This window comes from Sinohyriopsis cumingii, unplaced genomic scaffold (assembly GCF_028554795.1).
Source record: "Sinohyriopsis cumingii isolate HCF-2022 unplaced genomic scaffold, ASM2855479v2 utg002203l, whole genome shotgun sequence".
In the NCBI taxonomy this organism is placed as follows: domain Eukaryota; kingdom Metazoa; phylum Mollusca; class Bivalvia; order Unionida; family Unionidae; genus Sinohyriopsis; species Sinohyriopsis cumingii.
This window is the reverse complement of record NW_028316157.1, coordinates 128290-137949: the sequence shown is the minus strand read 5'-3', so window position 1 is coordinate 137949 and position 9660 is coordinate 128290. Positions and strand designations below refer to the sequence as shown.

Sequence of the window (9660 nt, the reverse complement as noted above, 5' to 3'; positions counted from 1 at the left end):
CGACAACGCAACATTTCATCCCTGCGATAATAGTCGTCCCCAAAACATTCTCTTTTGAGATGAATCTTTACACCACTCAAAATCTCAATGTCTATCTGACAGTGCAGGGTCGTACAATCTGCCTACAGCTCAAAACCCATGATGCCAACATTTCTTGGGTCCCTTAGGCTGAGCTGCCTCAAGAACGGTTACAGGTTGATCTAAATTACTCCAGCAGCAGTTATGCATATCTCGAGCCTCTGATCGGCAATTGCGATACGACTACAGCGATGACCTGAATTATGTCGAAAGAAAGGCAACCAAACTAGGTCCAAAATCTAAAGGCGAACCAAGGGACAGCGTTGACTTAGCCTAGTGTAAAGAGTTTGTGTTTGATAAATGTCATACAAATATGTCTCCACTGATATACCAAACTGTAAATCCGGTTTCTTTCTTTCGATGAGACAATTGTATTTTTCACTGGAATGTACGATAGCCAGCTTCTATTTTAAACAACACCATCTAAGCAGGATTGCGCTGCTATGCCGTTTCATTCCCTTGCATTCACATATGCATGGATTTTAGCAGAGGAAGGCCAAGACAGAAAGTATTTTCCTGTGAAGAATTTAGCCATTATCTCAAGAAATTGTGGATACATTGCATTACAGCACAGTGTGAAAAGTTGACACGTGACTATGTAATCTGTTAAGTAGCTCGCGCCTGATATCAATGAAGAGACTACTTGTGATTTGTAACCTAATAACCATATTAGATTGAAAAGAACTACCCATAAAGACTTGTAAATATGGAAATGATGTGTATTGAAACTTCTGCTCCATTTTTCCAAAAAGACCACGTCATTAAACTGAATTCATTTATCTCCTAAAATACAACTCTAGTGTTTTTAATTAAGGTATTGATATTTTCGTTTTAAAAAATATTCGTTTCAAAATATAAGACAGCATAAGGACCTTACTGTGCTTTCAAATTTGGTCTCTTCGTAACTATATGTTTCATCAAATTAGCAAACGTGACCATGATCCAATTTTCAGTTTGAATCAATATTTATAAACAAGGTTGAACTTTAGAAACATGAGCTAAGGATTCATCGATCAGTGTTACTGAAGAAATCCTCTTAATTATTTCCCAGGCAAACTAATGCATTGGTCAGTGCTAGACAGGAATCATGAAATAATGTCCAATAACACTAGATGCAAGTATTATGCATTTAGTTCTATTAATCAGATGATAAGATCGAATCTTGAGTGGAACATGACTTCTCGCAGAAGAATAAATTTGCATGACCCCGCACAGGCAAGGACAACATACTATATACCTTACTCAATAATACAAGCCAGGAAAACACGATAGCGAATGGGAAAATCGCGTGATAGAAACATTGCTTTTCCTCAAGATCCTGAAACAATGCGCGTCAGTCTCTAATACTGTTACTTCTTTGAATTAAATGTTTATTTTAAATGAAATAAAGGTCAGTACTAAATAATTCAATAGATGAAGAAGTAGATAGGATGACGCGTTTTAATGATCATGTCACTGATTCACACATATTTCGAAAATAGTAAACATGGTTTTAGCATCCAGTTCAGTGATTGGTAACTCACCATTTATTGTATTGTATTAAATATATATATATATATATATATATATATATATATATATATATATATATATATATATATATATATATATATATATATATATATATATATGTAAAGTTTTCAAACCGATAACATGTGAATTCTTAAAATTCGTTGTCTTATTTATGTATTCATATGAATCACTTTCTAGTTATACAAATCCAAAAGCATTAGGGTATTTGGATCTTATCATAGGTCGTAATATTAATATTTGAGATGAAATTCAGAGGTGATAGTCAATCCTGACAAAATATTAGTGCTTGAACTTTCATCATCATACATGTTCTGGGTGATAAACGAATTCAATTTATTTGAGATTTGTAATATTTATGGATTACTTTTATTACAATCGCTTCTTATAACAACCCATGAAATTCGACCTTAAATGCTAGACGGGATTTTATATCATTTCTAAAGAAATGTATCTACGTTATGCGATATCCACAAAAGGCATACAACTGCATTTTGTAGCAACCCACACTAGGCAAGGATGTACGGAGTTCATTCACTCGGTCAATACACGTTTGAATTTAGTAAATCTGAACTATATTCATTGGGAAAATATATCCATTTCTATGTGATATAAATAAAATATAAGTATACTATGTATGCTGTATTAATGATATACTATTCGTTGTATAGCATTTTCATTAAAAGGAAACTCGGCGTGCCTCGCTTACTTTTAATGAAAAATGTGTACATCTGGTTTTATATCATTAACGCAACATACGTAATATATACAAAAATAACAAGACAAAAAGATGCCGATGTGTGATAAAGTATTTGTTTTGGTTCAAATCTTACGTTATGGGGTTTTCTTATGTTGAACTCGTAAAACTTAATATCAGAATCGTTGTAATTTATAAATCAATGTACACTAATATTGTAATAACTGACATGGCGGACCAATAGTACATTTAAATGAGCACTGCATTTAAGTGAACCCATGTGATTCGAAATCAAATTTATTTGTAACAGTTATGACTGATATTAAACAACTGCTGAACCCAGTTTAATTCGTTTAGTTTTCATTTGACAATGTTTCCTACTTAGGGAAAATTCAGCCTTACATTGGCCATCGATGTGTCAACACTGCAAGTGTCGTTTAAGTCTCATTAAATTTAAAGTGTTTTAAAACATGTTTATAATTTTCAGCTATATCAGGATAAAGATATTTATTCGTAGCATCACAAGAGCGGAGTATAACATTTTTCCCAAGTGCATGTGTTGCCTACATTTACTTATACATTCTTTGCAGTAGTAGCTGAGTTAGGGTTGAAGTAATAGCGATAGTTGCATTAGTGTTCGCGCTATAAGTAGAACACGTGGCCGCTGAAATATAGCCGTACTGAATCTCGAATGACGACCAAATCAAGGCAGGAGGGGGTTTACCGAGCATAAGATTGATACTCTAAAAGATTTGTTAACTAGTTGGTATTCATTGCAGATAACGAAGATATGTGGTTACATAATAATACTATAGTGACACAGGTTCATTGTTTGCACGCATTTGGCCTCAACGTCAGAATTCAAAAAGCAACACATTAATTAATATCCGCGTTTAAATGTTCAAGAGGAAGGTTTGAATACAAGACTACAGTGAAAGACATTACAATAGCATATAGTTATTAAAACAATAAAGTGGGCGGAGCAGGAGAACCACCAACGGGGAATTAACTATGAGACAAAAATGTGCCGTTTCAAGAAGAGCGTGGTTAATTATTGATCATAAACACACCTTTCACAAATAAGTATAATATTCATGAAAGGTCATAGGAGTGATAGGTACAGTATAAGGTACCCATTTTTGTATTACAAAAAGTACACGTGATACGTGTTAATTAAAAAGTGAACTCCAAAACAATGGGCTCAGAGTTCATCCTTGTTCACTAAAAATATTGATTTACGAAGCTGAATTATTCGAAGACCTACCCAAGACAAAACAAACTTTTAATACTTTGGATTTGACAAGTTTTTTGTGATTCCATGTTAAAAAAAATTGTACACCACCGTTGGGAGAGTTGTTTTATTGTTTTGTTTTAGTTTAGCTTTCTTTACTCACATTTCGACACATGTTTGCTTTTAAAAGTTTGGAAGAATAAAATACCATTCACTGTGTGAATTTGAAATGAAGAGTGCCAGATTCGGAGGTGTCTCTCCAACACTAAGATAGGTACCATCGGTACACACTGTGTTACCATTGTTTAGTGATAGCATGGCATCAGGAGTAATAGTCTATTCGCATTTTGTATAAAGCGTATTCTAGATGAGTGTACATGTGATATGTTTTTACGAAATGAGTTGATTATGATTTACCACAAGCTATTTGTATCAAGTATTACGATGAACTAATCCGCCAATAAAGGTTTACGTTATTTAAATAAAGTGTTGCATCGGAGCCAAACTACAAGGACAATAATCGATCCATAATCATGGAATAAATACAACACTTTGATAGAAATTATTATTACATCATGTAATATCGTGATGATCAAAACTAGATCACATGCTTTCTAAGTAGAGTATACTTTGAGTCATAATAAACAACTGGTTAGAGCAAAATCATGCAGGTTCTACGCTTCCTACATTTACTTGCAATATATCAAACGTATGATCACAATTTATGCAATAATTGTATTATATACATAAATGATTTAATATCTGGTTTATTCTGATCGGTTCTAATCATTCATAGGACACAGATCTGTAATAGGCTGCGATGATTCATCAATCGACCAATAGGATTGGTTTTCTCTCGGCCCTAAGAACAGTATTTTTTCACTATTAACACAATCAATCAATAGGAAAAGAACAGTATATTTTCACTATTAACACAATCAATCAATAGGAAAAGAACAGTATATTTTCACTATTAACACAATCATTGTTCATGTATCCACACAATAAAAAAAAAACAATCCGCTTACAAATGGAATCATATCGTACGTGTAGAATTATTCAGACAAAATTGAATGCCTTACCTGGTACTTTGAAATAAGATTTTGAAAATTATTTTCAAGAAGCGTGTGCATGATCTTTACACCTCTAAACAAACATTTTTCTCTCATTGGTGTTTACTTTACTAAGTTTGCTTGGAATGTGACCGCTGAAAGAAAATAATATTACGAATTTAAGAAACGTTTTACATATATGGAAGAGAGGTACCAACATTAACATGCCCCAACGTAACACTGTTAGGCGACACGACAATTTAATAGACAGTGCTTAACAGGTACAATCTACTGACAAATGTAATTTTAAATAAAGTATATAGAATTCAAATATATTCCATTTTGGAAATTCTTCATGATAGATCGAGACATTGTATGAATTAAATTTGTCAAAATGTTGCTTGAAAATATTAAGTGGAAAATGCATAAAAAATGATTTATCAAATCCATCACATAGATTATTTTTTCATAATTGTAAACACAAACATGTCTGCATTGCAAACGGAAATTTACATCCATACAATTAAACAACATAAACAAAATACGTTTTCTGGTATTTCTTAGTCATCAATTATTTAATTTGCTGAATGTATTAACTATCAATCATCGTGTTCACTTAAGTTAACATGCATGCAAAATAAGGATATAAAAGGACTGCATATTCGACGATTCAGCACAGGCATTTGCCAGACTGGTGTCACAATTTCTGATCCTACTTCAAAATTTGCTTGACATTGTTGTCATCCAGGTAAGTGATTGTATGCGACATACAAATTATCGTTCGTTAATAACCTATACACCACGCATGGTTCTTTTAACTTATGCCATGCTTACAATTTCCGAATGTGGAGACATGAGCTTGTATACATTTGAATTATCATTTCTGGACGCAAGATACGTTTCAGTTATATTCATGCTCTCCTATTTTTGTTTTTTCTCTATTAGCAGCATTCAAGTCTTTTTGGGGGATCATACAAAGGGTCTCTAATTTTGGTAGTATATCAATTTTACATACCAGCTAACTGCGAAACAGTTTAATTTTGTAACGAAAACAATATGTTCTACAAGAAGAACCACATTATCGGTAATATATGTATAATCATATTGTCTTTAAGAGATATACATGCGTATATATGACAACCAATCTTTACAATTAATTAATTTGTTTTAATTTCATGTATAGACAAATAGATGATATAAAATATATTACTCATAGAACCGAACCGAAAAAAGTGATCCTAAATCCAAATCATGTTTTATTTAAATATCCGGTTTGAAAATTATTTTATTGTCCACTTGGGTATCATTCTTCATACTGCCTAACATCACGAAACGTTGTAGCAATCATTCACATAGTGGACCTTTCCATGGTTTGATCTAAGTTATTACACTGCGTCACACAAAATAACAATTCACTGTCAGGTGAATCTACTCTCTTTTACGCCATGTTTAGAGTTTATGTATCGTAAGATAGAACATAGAATAAAACTGAATCATTGTTGTCAGTGTAAGTCACTTTTGAAAACGCCATTAAGTTTCCATATAAAGGTCATACGGCCTTTCGCAACCATCGCCTTTATTCGTTTTTCAAGATAATGTATACGAACAGCTCACACAATTACTTTCAAGCGTCACAGTATTACAAATCTGGATATGAATGTGTGTTTCCATAAGACGTTGCACAGTCAATCGCCCTAAAGCGCCACTCCTAAACTTGGAACGTATATATTTTGCAATCTGGAGACGGTATAGGATGTACTTTGTTTACAAATCAAAGGTTGCCAGTGAAATCCCGTATGAGCGAGAGCCTAATCTTCAAAATTAAAACTGTATTTATTTTCTCGTTTCTAGTGTACAATTGAAACTTTTGTCACCACCGTACAATTCAAATAATATGCATTCACGCCCGGTCTTTATTCATTGAAAATGTCAGAAAATGTAACATCAACTTGCTTTCTGTTTACCGTCTAAACTACGCTCCCATACAAAACATTAAACGCTAACTGTTATTTTCTGAACTTACTTTTCATTTTGCAGAGGAAAATGAAGGCCGTAATTGTTCTTGTAGCCTGCTTAGTAGGTGCTGCCATTGCTACCTATCCGTTTGGTGGCGGATATGGCAGTTATGGTGGATATGGAGGTTATGGTGGCAACGGCGGATATGGTGGCTATGGATGGCATCCTGGATATGGTGGATATGGATGGTATCCTGGACATGGTGGATATGGAGGATATGGATTATATGGTGGATTAGGTGGATACGGCTTTGGATTAGCTGGTGGATATGGTGGATACGGATCGTACTTAGGTGGTGTACTCAGGGGATACAACTGGGGATTTGGACACCACTTTCCTAAGTTTGATTACGGTTACAGTAGACACCATAAAAAGTAAGAATAAATATTAGTCATCCTTGATAAGTCTGTTACATGTTACGGTATGAGGACATTTTTACAATTTAACCATTAGCTTATCCACTTCATTTCTACTGACTCATTACATGTCTTTGTGCTTACAATTCGAAGTAGCCATAACGTCGTTTCGTCAAGATGAATATCAATATTTTATCAATATTGTATTGTTTGGGCAAGTGAGCTTGCGAAAATGCTCTAAATTTGTTCCTTTTTACAGATATTAAGACAAATAAAATGATCCAAGGACTGACAAGAGAGCGAAAGGAATATGACTCCATATCTCGATTACTAGATTAGCAGTATTTGTACATACTACATCAATAAACATATTTGATCGAAGACACTAAATTGGCTTTATCACTATTTTATTTCGATTATCTCACTTCCTCTGTCTGTCAGTCAGTATGTCTGTCTGTCTCTGTCTCTCTCTGACACACACAATTATAATATTGCCACGAGTTTATATTCTACTTTGACTGCAATTGTGATGAAAGTACTGCCAAATGTTTTAAAGTGAACGATTCTTGACGTAAAATGGGACTGAATCAATGAGTGAAATATTTAAGTAAATGTAGGCAAACATTCACTTGGGAAAGAATGTTATACTCCGCTCTTGAGATGCTACGAATAAATATCTTTATCCTGATATAACTGAAAATTATAAGCATGTTTTAAAACACTTTAAATTTAACGTATATCCATGCATAAAGCACTCGAATTAATGGAACTTTGACAATCTAGTGAGCTTTTTTGCAAAAAACGCCATCGCCAGGACCAGATTTTAATGAGACTTAAACGACACTTGCAGTGTTGAAACATCGATGGCCAATGTAAGGCTGAATTTTCCCTATGTAGAAAACATTGTCAAATGAAAACTAAACGAATTAGACTGGGTTCAGCAGTTGTTTAATATCAGTCACAACTGTTACAAATAGATCTGATTTCGAATCACATTGGTTCACTTAAATGCAGTGCTCATTTAAATGTACTACTGGTCCGCCATGTCAGTTATTACAATATTAGTGTACATTGATTTATAAATTACAACGATTCTGATATTAAGTTTTACGAGTTCAACAGAAGAAAATCCCATAACGTAAGATTTAAACCAAAACAAATACTTTATCACACATCGGCATCTTTTTGTCTTGTTATTTTTGTATATATTACGTATGTTGCGTTAATGATATAAAACCAGATGTATACATTTTTCATTAAAAGTAAGCGAGGCACGCCGAGTTTCCTTTTAATGAAAATGTTATACAACGAATAGTATATCATTAATACAGCATACATAGTATACTTATATTTTATTTATATCACATAGAAATGGATATATTTTCCCAATGAATACAGTTCAGATTTACTAAATTCAAACGTGTATTGACAGAGTGAATGAACTCCGTACATCCTTGCCTAGTGTGGGTTGCTACAAAATGCAGTTGTATGCCTTTTGTGGCTATTCACGATTACCTTGCATATTTCTTAGTTGATTCTTTTCTCATTTGAGTTTCTAATTTTCTTCACATTGATTAACTCAACATAATATAAACTTATGATTTAAACTTGAAAGATTGATTCAGTGAAGTTAGTAGAACACTACAAGCATATGGTTGTCTGCGCAGTTCACATCAACGTTAGTCATTCACGTACCTTACGCATGGAAATTAGCGTGGAATAAGAAACTAAGCAAAATTACTAACCAAAAAGAGGTAATTCAAATATTTTAATATATGTACAATTGATCTAATGTATTATTCTGCTTTGAGAACAGGACTAACGATCATAAAATTCTCTCTCTCTCTCTGTGGTAAGTTTGACTTTAAAACTCTCCGTCTGTTTGTCTCTGTCTCTCTCTTTCTGTATCTCTCGAACTCTTTCTCTCTCTCCCTCTTATCCTGTGGTCGGTTTGACGTAAGGTTTACTATCATTAGTAAGTCCAGATACATCGTGGGATGACACAAACAAAAATCCTCTACGCTCGTCTTAAATAGATTTTCACCTCTATCTTGTTCCAGAGAGAGAGAGAGAAAGAGAGAGAGAGATAGAGAGAGAGAGAGAGAAGAAGGGGGTGGTTTCCTTTGGACATTTTCATATTTAACTTATGATACGCAATTGTTGGAACATTATAATATGTTTTTTGACACAATAACAGCATGAAAATATTAAATACATCACAGCATGTGTACCTCGTAACCGAGAAACTCACCGGATAATGTCGACAGGGTTACCTCATTTATATTAATGGATTATATAAACAGTGTAGATTAATCCCAAGGAAAGTCAACACATATCGTTACGATGAAGCAAATATTTTTGTATTTTGCCTCGTGTGAGTTCAAGTTTAAGGTTTTCATCCATCCCTATTTCTTTTTCTCTCTCACTCCAACTTTCTGCTCAGTTTTGAGACGGGAGGGTGGAACAGAAAGCAGAAAGGATTGCGTTGAAATTGTAAACCATATTAAATTTATTTAGTAAAGGGGATTATTCATACATTGTATCGTTATTTTCGTACGTCAATAAAGATGAATGTTTAGAAATTCATCATTGATTTAGGAAGAACAGCACACGGTTGAGAGTGTGTTTATAAATGCGTTTTATTGCGCCATGGGCGATTCCCATTTTGTAATGCCAATAAAATTCGTATATCAACTTGAT

At 33.6% G+C, this 9660-nt stretch overlaps 1 pseudogene; it reads left to right on the top strand.

Annotated features, from left to right (window-relative positions):
* The first annotated feature begins 6594 nt into the window (after window positions 1-6594).
* Window positions 6595-7350, top strand: LOC149770930 (uncharacterized; annotated as a pseudogene).
* Window positions 7351-9660: the final 2310 nt, after the last annotated feature.